Below are 15519 nucleotides of genomic sequence, written 5' to 3'. Positions count from 1 at the left end.
ATCAGTGTGTGTTTGTGTGTATGTGTGTGTATCACTATACATTATTATTATTATTACTAATTATTATTTGTTGTTGTTGCTACTAATAATAATATTACTACTAATAATAATAATCCTCTCCAACAACTGACATTGACTCCAATTTCTGAATTCCTTCTTAGGCCCTGTCCTGCCCCAAAGTCTCAAGTAACTGTTTTAGGATTACAATATTTCTCTTAATGAAGATCCATTTCCCTGCTGTAAGGGCTGGTCTCTTTCAAAGTCCTCTCCCTTTGCAAAAAGCACAAAGAACATGTTGTTGCAGTCTTTCTTCACCAGCATGATCTGCTGAGGTCTGGAATCAGAAAGGAATAAAGGAAGGGATGCATCTTAGAGACTGCTGTGTCCTCAACTGGCCAAAGAGCTAAGACTCAGGGTCCTTTCCTCTTCAATCCACTCCCTACATCTCTCTCACACAGCCTGGCCTTTATTTATGTATCCAAAAGCAGGCTGGACAGGAGCTGAGAAGTACTGCACACTGTGAAACCAGATGATAAAGATAAGTGTGGGCTGAAAGGACAAGATGAACCAAGAAATCATAAAACTTCAATATGACATTTGGCCTCATAACAAAATATTTTAATGGAAGCTTGACTAGAATGAAATATTTATCCTCTCAAGGATTTTTATTTCTCAGCATCAGATTTTTTTATGGAATTCAAGAGATAGGATAATGGAGCTGAACAGTTGCAACTAAATTTATTACCTCCCTCCCCTCCTCACCAGCCTTACTATCCACAAAGGCCTTTAGGTATTCATATGAAGCCTAGGGTTGTGACAGTCTACCTACAAAAGTGGATAAAGAGACATCTTCCAGCTCTCTAAGAGCTTACTCTAGTGTGCCTTCATTCATCCATTCATTTATATATTTATTTGTTCATTCATTTGTTTGTTGACTCGTTCCTTCATTCATTTTAATTTAACTGTTCATATAAGCCAACTAAGCTTCATTTCTACTTTCAGACTAGAAACCATACAATCCCAAAGCAGAAATAGCAAACATGTGACCAGGAAACTCACAAGAATTCCAGTGACCAATCAAATTAAAATGTATTTGGAAAAAGTTTACCAAAACAAATAAAAATACAACTTAACACAGATAATGTTGACTTGTGATTTTCTAAGACAATATTTGGTGATGAGGATCGATTTCTATTTCAGCTTGATACTACTGCCCTAGAGGCCAACAACTGATTTAGCTCTACAACTCCCACCCTGGGGTTCCCTGTCCTGATTAGTGAGTACCTCATGGGGCTCCTTCTGTGTAGGTGTAGCAGCAAGGACCCTAGCATACCCAGGATGGCTTCTAGCACAGGTTCTTTGATCTGCTTTTCTAAAAGAAAGCAACTCAAAAAGGGTTAACAATCTTACTTTAATCAAACCTATATCATTTACCTAGTTCAGGGGAAAAGGTCAGCACCCTGAACTTCAGAAAATACAAACAGAAATTACAATCAGAAAAAAATACAGAGAAACAGACCAGCAGGCAGGGCTTCCAGCTGCCTGATCATTACATCCATACCTAGTTAGTTACCAGAGAGAAAACACCAACATCTGTGTTTTCTCACTTCAGTTGTATGTGTGTATATCTATCTATCTATCTATCTATCTATCTATCTATCTATCTATCTATCTATCTATCTATCTATCTTTCTATCTATCTATCTATCATCTATCTATCTTTCTATATATGCACATATACATATTTGTATGTATACATGCATGTATACATATACACACTCGTGTATATATGCATATATGTATGTGCATGCATATATGTGCATATATGCACATACATATATGCACACTTATGCATACACATACATATAAGTGTATATACATATACGTATACGTGTGTGTATAGAGGTGTATGTATATCCTTCTTCAGGATCAGAGGACAACACAACCCTTGTGATCTAATTACAAAGTAACAAAATAATAACAAAGTAACAAAGCGCCTCATTACAAAGTAACAAAAGGTGTAGTGAAAAATTCCCTAAGCAAGTTTCTCCTGTGGGCTCTACTCCACCCTTCAGCAAACTCGCTGATTGGGGGCAGAGTATATTTTCAAATCAGGGAAGATTTTCAATTCCCTTATTATTACAGTAGGCCAACTGAGTCAGCTTTCACATTTCACCTATGCTATCTTCTAGTTAACTACCTTACCACTGCAAGGGGAACCATCATCAAATCAATATTACCATGGTTCTTTAACAGAGGTGGTAAATCAGATCCCCTGGACTCCAGTCACCATCCCTGTGACTTTCCAAGCCAAAATATCTCTCCCTGAGCCTTATACTCCTACACATTCACAACCCCTCCCCCTTCCCCCCAGAATTAAAATGGTCAACGCCTTGAGGGCAGACACTGCCTGTGGTCTTGCATGTTTAAGCCTTGTGTTTTTTTAAATTAAATTTTATGTTTATTTTTAGTTTACATCATTCATTTCCACAATATTTTGAGTAACACATTTGCCTCCTGTTTTTCTCCTCCCACCACGGCACAAGTGATCCCACAGTGTACCCCCTCCCCATCTACTCTCCTCTATATTGTCCCCCATGCCCCCCAACTTTTCAGTAGAACAAGATGAATCTCTTTACCCCAGGGCCTGGATATTTTACTTCCCAATGGCATGTTAAAAAAATAATAATATATATTTTAAACATTTTAAAACTTTGAATTCCAGATTCTTTCTCTTCCTTACTCATCACCCACCCTTACTGGGAAAATAAGCCATTCCATATAAGTTGTACATGTGTAGCTATACTAAACATTTCCATAGTGGATATATTGTGAAAGACTGACTATATTTCCCTTCATCCTATCCCACCCATCACTTGTTTTATTCTCTACTTTGACACTGAACCTTTGCAAAAGTGTGTGCTTCTAAATTCCCTCCCCCCCCCATCTGCCCTCCCCTCCATCATTCCCCCTCTCATCCTCTTTCTCCCTACTCTCCTGTAGGGCAGGATACCATATTTAGTGTATATATCATTCCCTCCCTAAGCCAAATTCAATGAGAGCAAAGCTGACTCATTCCCTTTTTCCTTCCTGTTCTTCCCCTCCATTGTAACAGTTTTCCCTTGCCTCTTCTATATGACATAATTTACCCCATTGTGTGTCTCCCCATCCCCTCTCATTATATTCCTCTCTCACCTCTCAATTTTACATTATAAGTGTCATCCCTTCCTATTCAATTGCTCCTGTGCCCTCTGTTTATGTATACCTGTACATATATATGCACACATTCACATATATATTCATATGCCCATATACCCTCCTATATAGACATATATGTGTATGTATACAAATATATATGAATATATTTGTGTGTATATGTATACACACACACACACACACATATATATATATTCCCTTCATCCATTCTCATACTGAGAAAAGTTTCATAAGTTACAATTATCATTTTTCCATGTAGGAATGTAAATAGTTCAACTTTGATAAGTTCCTTATGATTGCTTTTCCCTGTTTATCTTCTCATGCTTCTCTTGCTTCATGTATATGAATGTCAAATTTTCTATTCAACTCTGTATTTTTCGTCAAGAATGCTGGAACTTTCTCTATTCATTGAATGACCATATTTTCCCCCAAAACATGATACTCAGTTTTGCTGTGTAGGTGATTCTTGGTTTTAATCTCAGCTCCTTTTACCTCTGGAATATCATATTCAAAGCCCTTCAATCCCTCAATGTAGAAGCTGCCAGTTCCTGAGTTATCCTGACTGTGTCTCCACAATATTCAAATTGTTTCTTCTTGGATGCCTGCGATATTTTATCCTTGATCTGGGAACTCTGGAACCTGGCTATAATATTCCTAGGAGTTTTCTTTTTGGGATCTTTTTCAGGAGGTGATTGGTGGATTCTTTCAACCTCTATTTTGCCCTCTGGTTCTAAAACATCAGGGCAATTTTCCTTGAGAATTTCTTGAAGGATGATTCCTAGGTTCCTTTTTGATCATGGCTTTAAGGTAATCTAATAATTTTTAAATTATCTCTCCTGGATCTATTTTCCAGGTCATTGTTTTTTTTTCCAATGAGATATTTCACATTGTCTTCTATTTTTTCATTTGTTTGGATCTGTTTAATAATATCTTGATTTCTCACAAAGTCACTAGCTTACATTTGCTCCAATCTTATTCTGAAGGAATTATCCTTTTCAGTGAGCTTTTAAGATTCTTTTTCCATCTGGCAAATTCGACTTTTTAAGACATTCTTCTCCTCATTGGCTTTTTGAGCCTTTTTTGCCATTTGAGTTAGTCTATTTTTTAAGGTGATATTTGCTTCACCCAGGTTGTTGACTCTCTTTTCATGATTTTCTTGCATCATTCTCATTTCTCTTCCCAATTTTTCCTCCATTCAGGGTACTCTGAGGCTAAAATCACACAGGGCTGGGCTCTGCTCCCAGCTTGTTGCAATGGACACTTCCTGTCCTTCTGTCGGGCTGCCTTCAGTGGAAAGTTTGTTTTTCTCTCTCACTTTGTGGGTTCTGTAGCCCTAAATTTTGTTTAGAATCATTTTTATAGGTATTTGATGTGGTTATGGAGGGAGCTCATGGAGTTTTCCCACTTCTACACTTCCATCTTGGCTCTGCCTCAGCCCTTGTTCTTAATACAGTGCCTGGAGCATAGTGTTTATTTTTGTTAATTCATTTATATAACTGTCTCATTTTTGGAAAGATCTTTGTATGTTGCCTCAGTTGATTCTCAAACAATTCTTTGAAGCTAAAATTGCTGTTATTATTTCCCTTTCATCACTGAGGAAAGCCAGTCTCAGAGGGGTTGAGAGAAATGATTATTAATAACCACTGATTAGGGAGATCCAGAGTTTCCTATGGTTTTCTAAAGTCCTCATTTCAAGGACAGATAGCAGATAGCATTAATCTAGCCTTTGCTATATTAATACCAAACCTAACAAGGAGCTTAATCTAAGGTGGGGAATCCAATTGTGCTTTACACTGATTTTGATGGGGATGAATTCTTTGAGTAGATTGCCTGAAGTTGGGCAATTTAGAAGTAAATTACTTAAAGTTACATCCCCCAGCTTAATAGGTTCACCTCTCATGATAATATTCATTATCTCTCTTTAATTGTTAGCCAATCAGAGTTGATTGCCACCCTCAGAACACCTACTGTTTCAAGGGCATATATGAGCCTACCACCAGGAGAAGACTTTGGCATTTGAGAGTGTCACTAAAATGCTAGTATTATTCATAAAATGATTAATTACCCCAAAATTTTGTCTCCCTAACTTTCTAAATGTCACAAGATTAAACAACCTGTCCATAGTCATACAGTGAAAGAGGAGGATTCGGAATCTAAATATCTCCTAGCTGTAAGTCCAAAACTCTTTATATTACTCCATCCTGATTTATCTGGATCACATTGAGTTTTTGAAAGTAGTTTTTTGCATGTGATTTCAGTTTATCTTATGTATTTTTTCTCAAAATATTCCATTCAAGTCATCAAGATAAGTATTATTTTACTGCTTTCTTAGCAAAGAAAATTGAGGTCAAGAGATGGAATATTTAACCTATATCCAATTATCAATTAGCAAGCATATATTAAGAGCCTGTTCTATTGAAGACACTAAAAATTTTATAGCTATAGTTATCAAGCTAATTAATTTCAAAACCAAGATTATAGAGACTTAAAATAAAATAATATCCAGCTGGAAATATCCTAAGGTAGGGAAATTCAAAATCTTAATGTGTGTAAGGGAAACAAAATACATTTCAGACATGAGCAGCAGTTACTACCAAAGCACATATGAGAAATGGAGTGATGAGTGTGGGAAACAGCTAAATTGATTTGTTTGGATTGTAAAGTGTTAGAGTGGGAGTGATGTATACAATAAGAATGTTCTGATCCAAGATGTGACTTATTGGCCTAAACTTTTTAGCTTTAAATCTATGATACCATTTCACCTCAAAGTAAAGTCAAGAGTGAAACAGCATGAATGACTGCTTGTTTTGGAGAGAAATAGGGAGTCCAGTAGGAAGCCTCCTAACTATGCTTGGGATTCTCTGGATAACAGTGTTGTATAAACACTGAAGCACCATAGAAATTCAAATTAATCTTGACCAACTGTAAATTTACATGTGAAGTAGTTAATAATGCTAACAACAACAGCAAACAGGGGGATTTCTAATCTGAACTCTTTGGACATTCCCTCCACCTTTCACATCTCAACCTCCACAATAAAATTGGTATGTGGTCTTTGAAAGTCACTATGAACAGCAAAAACAGAGAAAAATGAATAAATGAATGAATTACCCAGGCATGAAAATGCATTAGTTTATGCATCCTTGTGGCAAAAAAAATTGGCTCTAAAAAAAAGTTTAACCCAAAAGGAGTGGGGATTTCCTGATCATATGATTTGTGTATGCTTTGAGAAAATAGGTTTAAGGACCTCTAAAGGGAAATTCAGGCCATATCTAAGGAAATCCATGTCCTAACCACTTGGTTGTGTCTGACTCTTTGTGACCCCATTTGGAGTTTTCTTGCCAAACCACATCTTGGAGTGGTTTGCCATTTCTTTCTCCAACTCATTTTACAAATGAACTGAGGATTACAGAATTAAGTGACTTACCTAGGCTCACCCAGATAGTAAATTTATTAGGCCAGATTTGAACTCAGGAAGATGCAAACTTCCTGACTCCATCACTATACCCACTGTGCATCTAACATCACATATGGCAAAGTGATTTGGGCTGAGTAAAGAGGTGGTGAGCTTCCCCAGCCCCCATGTTCCAGCAGAAAGTAGATGACCATTTGCCAATAATATAAAAATGGGAGTGTTTCTTTTGATTGAACACTACAGCTAAGTTCTCATTCAACTCTGTGACCATTAGAATATGAGCTCCCCAATTACATAGGGTATGCCTTTGCCTTTCTTTGTGTATCCTTTGATGAGTGCAGTACTTGGCATTTAGTAAATACATAATCAGTGATGGCTGGTAGTCTGACCATCTCAGAGATTCTGGCATGCAATTGACCATTTCCAGGAGGTGAGTAAAAGGATATAAAAATAACATAGCTTTTGTTTTCTTGTCTCATGATTTCATTTTGTTCTTATTTTTCGGTGACCTTGAAAATACATGATGAATTGTTGGTCTTTTCTCTTTTACTACTGACCAGGCACCCACTCCATTAACATTTAATTGGAGATTCTTAGGCTTATGTTTATTTTGTATTATATCATACATACATATATGATATGTGCATACATATATATTTGCATATATATTTATATATGCATTACATATGTGTGTGTGCATTATATGACTCCGTTCTTAGGGTATAAGCTCCTCCAGGTCTTTCTATCAACATCACTGAGCACAATTTGGCACTTAGTGAGAACTTATCAAGTACCTGTTGATTAATAAATAGATATGGTCAATTATCTTGTGGTACATCTCACTAGAAAGTACAATGTGAATAGCCAAAGGATTACTCCTATGAGAGGCTACATACCGTACTTTAATGATTAAGGTTAACTGTATATCCATTATTTCACTGGATACTCCAAATAACCCACTGAAGTAGGTACATTCCTCTGTTCACTTACAGATAAAATGGTAAGGACTGTCCTTACTCTCCCTCTGATTGATTGGTTGCTCCAAGAACCTCCATTTAATCTGCAAGCCTCCAGTATCTTCATTCCTCAATATCTCAGAATTGGGTGCCTTCATTCTCAGCCCTCCTCCATTTTCTTTTCTAAATAAACTTCTTGAAGTCAGGGAGTATCTCTTCCTGCTTCTGTCTCTATTGTCAGTGCTTAGTACAGAGCCTGACACATATTAGGTGATTAATAAATGCTTCTTGACTTAACCTGAGATTGAAAGAGGTTAGGTGACTCAAGGGAGGTCATACGCCGAGTCAGCATCAAAGGTAAGATTTGAATACAGGTAGGTCTTCATTCTCCCAAGTCTATTTTCCTGTCAACTACATTATGCTGCCTCCCATGCTTCTCATTATCATTTTCTCTAAAATTTACATGATTAATCCTGAGTCTCTGAACTTGCTTTGTGTCCTACTAGCTTAATGATAGCTCTCATTTATCTAGGGGGCAAAGTAGACAGAAAAGTGGCCATGCCATATGACTTTGGGTAATTCACTTATCTTTTATCTGTCTCACTTTTCTCATGTGGTAGGGAACTAATGGAAAAAGGAATTAATAATAACTCTTTCCTCCAAAGGTTGCTCTGACTATAAGATGAGAAAGAAAAAGAAAGAAAGAAAGAAAGAAAGAAAGAAAGAAAGAAAGAAAGAAAGAAAGAAAGAAAGAAAGAAAGAAAGAAAGAAAGAAAGAAAGAAAGAAAGAAAGAAAGAAAGAAAGAAAGAAAGAAAGAAAGAAAGAGAAAGAAAAACCCAGATGTTGATGCTTTACTCTCTGGTAACTGTGATTTGGTATAGATGTAATGGTTGGACAGTTGGAGGCCTGTCCGATTGAAATGTTTCTGTCTGAAGTTCAGGGTGCTGACCTTTTTCTCCTGAACTAGGTAAATGATATGTTTGATTAATTAAAGCAAGATTGTTAACCCATTTTGAGTTGCTTTCCTTTAGAAAAGCAGATCTAAGAACCTGTGTTGGCAGCCACCTTGGGGATGCTGGGGTGCTTGCTGCTACAGAAGGGAAGAAAACAAAAGGTTAGAAATGGAATAAAATTGAAGATATCTGGTATTTTAAAACCTATAAAACAGATTAAGAAAAGAAAACTTAAAACTTGTTGAAAATTTTTACTTAAAAACAGGGGGAGAAAGCCTGACCTCTGAATTTTGGCTAAGGTATTCTTGGACTTTTTTTTTTCCAGGAGGGGAAAACATGTGCATAAATATGAACATAGAAGATACACCCAGTGTATATGGAATACTGCCTCTGAGAGCCAGTCACTTATAACTGCTGAGCAGTTAATGGGCAGAGAGGTGAGAAGCCTCTTATAGAATGTAGGATTTGAACTGAGACTTGGAGAAATATGTGCTTCTGTGAAATGAGAGGTGAAAAGGGAGAGTTTCCCAGGCTGTTGTGGGAATGAGAATCTGAAGATCTTCCTTGCCCCTTGGCCCCTTGACAGTCTTAAGTGACTCTGAGAACATTCCCTGATTTGAAAATATACTCTACCCTCTAATAGGCTAAATGTGGTCACCTGGAGCCTGTGGTGGGAGGCTTGTTGCTCAGGAATGCCCACACCTTGTTGCTTTGTGATTGGGCAGTGGGTCAAGAGGGCTGTGACATTCTCTGATCCCGGAGAAGGCTATATTTGGGAAGAGTTGTGTAATTTGTCCAGAGGAGACTCTGGGCAGCTGTTGAGCCCCCCAGCTTTAAAAAGCCAGATGTTGGTGCTTCCCTCTCTGGTAACTAACTAGGTATGGATGTAATGGTCAGACAGCTAGAAGCCCTGTATGCTGATCTGTTTCTCTGTCTGCCTGTAACTTCTATTAGTACTCTCTGAAGTTCAGGGTCTTTACTTTTTACCCTGAACTAGGTAAATGATATATGTTTGATTAAAGTAAGATTGTTAACCCATTTGGACTTGCTTTCCTTTAGAAAAGCAGATCTAAGAACCTGTGCTAGAAGCCATCCTGGTTATGCTAGGGTGCTTGCTGCTACATGAGCATAGGAGACAGCCAATGCAAAGGAAGAGCAGTGTGTGTGTGTGTGTGTGTGTGTGTGTGTGTGTGTGTGTGTGTGTGTGTAACAACAAGTCAGTGTGCATGGTCAAATCTTAGAATGTATAAAGGGATGAAATGTAATGTTTAGGAAGGCAGGAGAGATAACATGGAGCCAAGTTTGGATGAGCTTTATTTCAAAAAGAAGAGTTTTTATTTGATTCTAAAAGGGACAGAGAGCCACTAGCATTTATTGATTGCAGCAGACAATGACATGGTCAAAGCTATGCTTTAGGAAAATTACTTTGACTTCTGTGCAGGAAATATATTGAAGGGGGGAAAAAACTTGAGGTAAGTAGATCAATTCAAAATGTAGCCTAGTACTATAGATGAAAAAGTAATGAGGGGTTCAACTTGTGTAGGGCTTGTGTGGATGGAGAGGAGAGTGCATAGATGAGAGATGTAGAGATGAAACAGCAAGGCTTGTTAACTGATTAAAGAGTGTTGTGAGTGACATTGAAAAACAGAGGATGACACTGAGATTATGAACTTGGGTGTCTAGAAGGATGGCAGTGTCCTCATCAATAATAGGAAGGTTTGGAAGAAGAGATGTTTGGGTTGATATAAGGGGGAATGTGATGAGTTTTGTTGAGAATATGTGGAATTTGAGAAACCTATGATATACCTCCCCTTGGCCCTTGAGATGGCTACCATTTAGACACAAATATGTAAAATATGTGTGGGTGTAGGGGTGTCATCATTCTATACATACTTTTATTTATCAATTCTTTCTCTGGATGGAGATAGTGTCTTCCTTTATATGTCATTTGTGGTTAATTCAGATATTTATAATAGTCAAAATGACTCATTCACTCCAAGTTGTTCTTAAAACAATGTTGCTTTTACTGTATCCAATGTTCTCTTGGTTCTGCTCATTTCACTCTGCATTAATTCAGGAAAGTGTATCCACATTTTTCTAAGATCATCGAGTTCATCACTTCTTATAGTGCAGTAATATCTTATCACAATCAAATGCACTAAGTTCTTAAAGAATATTTTAATATGATTTGAGCTGTCTCAAGGGGAAGCCAGGATGGGAATAAAAAGGTTCCTATTCTTTCCCTTTCCTTTTTCCCATTCTCTTCTGTACCCTATACTAATTTTGGACATACCATCTCCCTTATCTCTGCCTGTTTTCTTATTAATAAAGTGAGAGTGAGCTAGACCAATGATTAGCAAATATTTTGGTCTCATGACCTCTTTTGACTCTTAAGAGTCAAAAGAGAAGACCCCAAAGAGCTTCTACATCTTGGGTCTTAAGAGAAGACCCCAAAGAGCTTCTACATCTTAGGTCTTAACAGAAGACCCCAAAGAGCTTCTACATCTTGGGCTTATATCCAAAGATATGCTGATTGAAGAAACCTACCAGCTCTCTAGGGGGAAAAAAACATGCACAACATACTTTTAAGTTTAATTATTAACATTTTCTCCATTATTTACTTAAGTCTGAAAATTAGCCATAAATAAACCCTGACTGGCAACATTCACTGATAATCTGAGGTAAAAACTTACACTGAAAGTTTAACAACTGATTTCACAAGCATTGTGAGCTACCTCCAGGTCATATCTATAGATATTTATAGAATTTAAAACTGATTTTAAGAAAAATTATTCAATTGATTTAAAATAACAATAATAAACCCATAAAATAAGTGACATTTTTATAAAATAACTATTTTCCAAAAAAAATTAGGAGTAGAGTTACATTGTTTTTACATATACTTGCAAATCTCTTTACCATCTTCTTTAATGGAAGACAGATGGATTCTCATGTCTGCTTCTCCATTCAATTTCTTATGATTTCTTATTTTGGTCGAAGAGTGTGAATAACATGTTCACACAGATATGTGTTTAGAAAAGGGAGAGAGATTTTAATAGTCTAATGTATGTTAGTATTGTTACAAATATAGTTTTGACCTTGCAGACCCCTTACAATCCCTAAGGATTCAAGGAGGGTACCAAGCAAACTAACCTAGCAATATCTGAACCTCCTTCTTTCTATGATATCTATGGTCTGATATGTATGGTATGTTCTGTATTCCCAGCCCCCAGCCAACTCTGCCATTCTTCTTCCTGAGGTCTCTCCCAACTCTGATATTTTCTGTTCAATGTCTTCAGGAATCTTTCCATTGGTCATACATCATTCAAAGGTTCCTTTCATCTCTGACACTTTATATTCTATGTAATAAGGGTCCAACTTATCTTAGAAAAGCAAACAGGACAGCTTGGCTGAACTAAAAAGGGATACATTAATGAGATGAAATGAGTCTGTACAGATAGTCTAGGGTAGATTGTGAATAGTTTCCAATGCCAAATTCCTCATCAAACAATGAACATGAGCATGTATTAATCTCTCATTACACTGTGCTGTAATTTAACAAAAAAGAAGAGTCCCTTTTCTCATGGAGTAGTGAGTGAAGGAGGCAACATATACAAGGTCCAAACAAACTAGATAGAAAGTAACCTTGGTGGGGTGGCTAGGTAGCGCAGTGAGCAAAACGTCATCCCTGGAGTCAGGAGGACCTGAGTTCGGTTCTGGCCTCAGACACTTGATACTCACACACACACACACACACACACACACACACACACACACACACAAAATACTAGCCGTGTAGTTACTTAACTCCTACTGCCCTCCAAAAGGCAAAAAAAGTGAGCAGGGAAGTGGGAACTGGTGAAGACCTCCTGAAATTGCTAACCTTTGAACTGAGCCTTGAAAGAAGTCAGAAAGGGGCGACGAGGTGGCATAGTGAGTAAAGTACCAGCCCCAGAGTCAGGAGGACCCAAGTTCAGTTCCAGCCTAGACACTTAACACACACACACACACACACACACAAACACACACACAAACTAGCGTTGTAACCTTGGGCAAGTTACTTAACCACAATTGCCGTCTAAAAAAGCAAAAAAAAAAAAGTCAGAAAAACTAATAACCCATGGTAAGAAAGACTGAATCCCAGAATGAGGTTTTTCAGAACAAAGGTAGAGAGACAGAATATAGAGTGTTATGTGTGAGGAACATCAAGTAGTTCCTTGTAACAGGATCATAGAAAGCATTGAGGGAAATAGAATGTAATAAGGATGGAAACATAGGAAGGGAACAGTTTATATTTGATCATAGAGAGAGTAAGGAGTTATCTGAAGTTGTTAAGTGGAGGAAGGGAGTCAGGTGATATGATTAGACTTTCAGGAATATTAAGAAAATCATTTTCACTGTTAGGAAGCAGAATGGTTTGGAGAGGAGAGAGACTTAAAGCAGGGACACAATTTAGAAAGAAAGCTATTAGTCAATAGCTAGTAAACATTTATTAAGCATGTACTATATACTAAGGAATGGGAATACAAATACGAAAAAAAGAAAAAAAAGACAACCTCTGCCATCTGATGGGGAAGACAACACACTAAAGAAAGAGGAAAAGAGGTGGAAGATGGAGAAATTAAAGAAAGCCAAAAGGAGTGCAGCCAGGTGGGAAATAAAGAGATGTCTGAGGAGATATCAGTTCTGTTCCTATTCTTGAACGGAGGTATCTATGGCTCCATGTTCCAATCAGAGGGGTAGAGGATAATTGATATGATGACTTATGAGTAACAAGTCTGACTTGATCTTGCAAAATAATGAAATTCCCCAATAATGAATTTACTGGGGGCATGGTGGAGAAGTCAAAGAAATCCAAAATGTGCGTAACTGGCTGGAAAAAGACAAACCTAAAGGATCTCTGAACATTCTAGGTGAAAGGTGTTGAAAACCTGCATGGGAGTGGGGGCAAGAGGGAGGGAAAGTGACCATGCAAGTACAAAGGCCAGAATACCCCCATTGTATGCTTAAGGAACCAGCTACTCAATGAGATTAATGTCTTGTGCAAAACTCATGGAGAAGACCTGGAGCTTAATTCAGGTCTCCTGATTCCCAAGACCCAAGCTTCCATCTCATGCCATAAATGACTCTCTCTCATCAGTTTCCTACTCTGATTCATCTACAGATGTTCTGACATTTCTGAATCTATACAGTCCCCCACCTAATTTAATAATAATAATCATGCTCCTAAAAATCAGGCTACTTTTGCCAACCTGAATGAATCACTTTTCTCAAGAGGACTAAAAATCATATGCAGCACTTGAGAAAACACACACATACTCCATGTATGTACATGTGTATGCATTTATAATATTTATGTATTTATATGCATGTGTATAGATATACATATATGTGAGTGTGCACACACATACACACACACACACACACACAATTAACCCCCAAGGAAAGAAGCAAAAGAAGTAGGTGGGTGATATAGAGAGGTCAGTTACTAATGAAAGACTTCCTAACGAAAATGCCTTCTCCTAAGTCAAAATGGCTACCTCTGGAGATAGTAAGTTCCACATTCCTGTAGGTCTTGAAGCTAAGACTGGATGACAAAGAAAGAAGAAAACTTAAAGAGGTTCAGGGAAGACAAAGTCCCTGAGTTTCATTCCTACTGAATTATTCTATGATCTGGTGAAATCTAGATTTTATTCTTTAAAAACAAGTTAGTTTATCAACCTGGTATGAAGAACAAACTAAGGAACTCATGAGACATCTTCAATCTGAAAGAATTAAATATTTTAAATTGCCAAGGGACATTACACAAAGTACTTACAGAAAGTATCAATTGGAAAAAAATGTTGAGTAAATATCTTTTTGTCACTGATTTTCTAAATTGCTTTCCCATTGAAATTCAGCTTGCATTATCACCATGTTAAGAAAATGAGACATGGTATGGATGATTTATTATTAGCTGGGGAAATTAAATTGACTGTCAGACTGCATAGGCAGAAAGATTGTACAAACCGAGTCCCCCCAAAATGAAACACCAAAATCAAAGAAAGCTTTGCAAAGGAAAAATCTATTTAAAACTTGTATTTGTCTCAAAATGCAGCTTGCTTACTCATCTGTCAATCTATGGTGCTTGGAAAAGGCAATCAGCAAAAATGTCTAGGAAAGAAAAGGTCTGTTTCTCTGAGAGAGAAAAATAGCCTCCAAAGCAAACCAATACCTGAAGAACAATTGTTCAATGATGCAGAACAGTTTTATTTAATTTTTAAAAGATTTTATTGATGCCTTTTGGTTTTTATATTAGAGTCATTTCTGAAACAATCTCTTAACCCCAGCACATGATTAAACCTTTGCTCCTAACAAAGAAAAGAAATTAAGGAAAAACAGCACAGAGACCAAATCCTAGGAAAAAGAGCACCCAACAATGGTATCTCTGGGTCAAAGGGTCCTTACATTTTAGGCACCATTTAAGCATAAATTGGAAGTATTTTCCAGAACAGCTGGCCAATTCAGATATCCTAACCCTAACCTTAAACTTTTTGAAAAGTGCCATCTTTGCCCGTCTACTCAGTGTGAGTTAAAACCTTAGGACTTCCTTTAAAAAAAATTAGTAAATTTCTCTTAATATTCACTTTCTTTTATTATTCATGTTCATTCTTTTCCTTTTTCCTTTTTTTTTTGCTTTTTGGAGGGGGGAAGGTAGGACAATTGGGGCTAAGTGACTTGCACAAGGTCACATGGGTAGTTTTTTGTTTTTAATGAATTCAAATTTGAACTCAAGTCCTCCTGACTGCAGGGCTGGTGCTTTATTCACTCTTCCACCTAGCTGTCCCTAATTCGTGTTAATTCTTATCTATGTGGAGATTAGAGTCATTAATTACTAGATTTTTTTTCTAATGAAAAATTTTCCATCTTTTGGGCTATCTATTGAGAAATTATACATTTTGTGTTAAAAATGTTAAAAATCAGGAAAATATTTTTTGT

The sequence above is a fragment of the Petaurus breviceps genome, unplaced genomic scaffold (genome assembly GCF_028583685.1).
Source record: "Petaurus breviceps papuanus isolate PSGF00001 unplaced genomic scaffold, PetGlider_PUasm1.0 139, whole genome shotgun sequence".
NCBI lineage: Eukaryota > Metazoa > Chordata > Mammalia > Diprotodontia > Petauridae > Petaurus > Petaurus breviceps.
Note: the sequence above shows the minus strand (reverse complement) of the source record.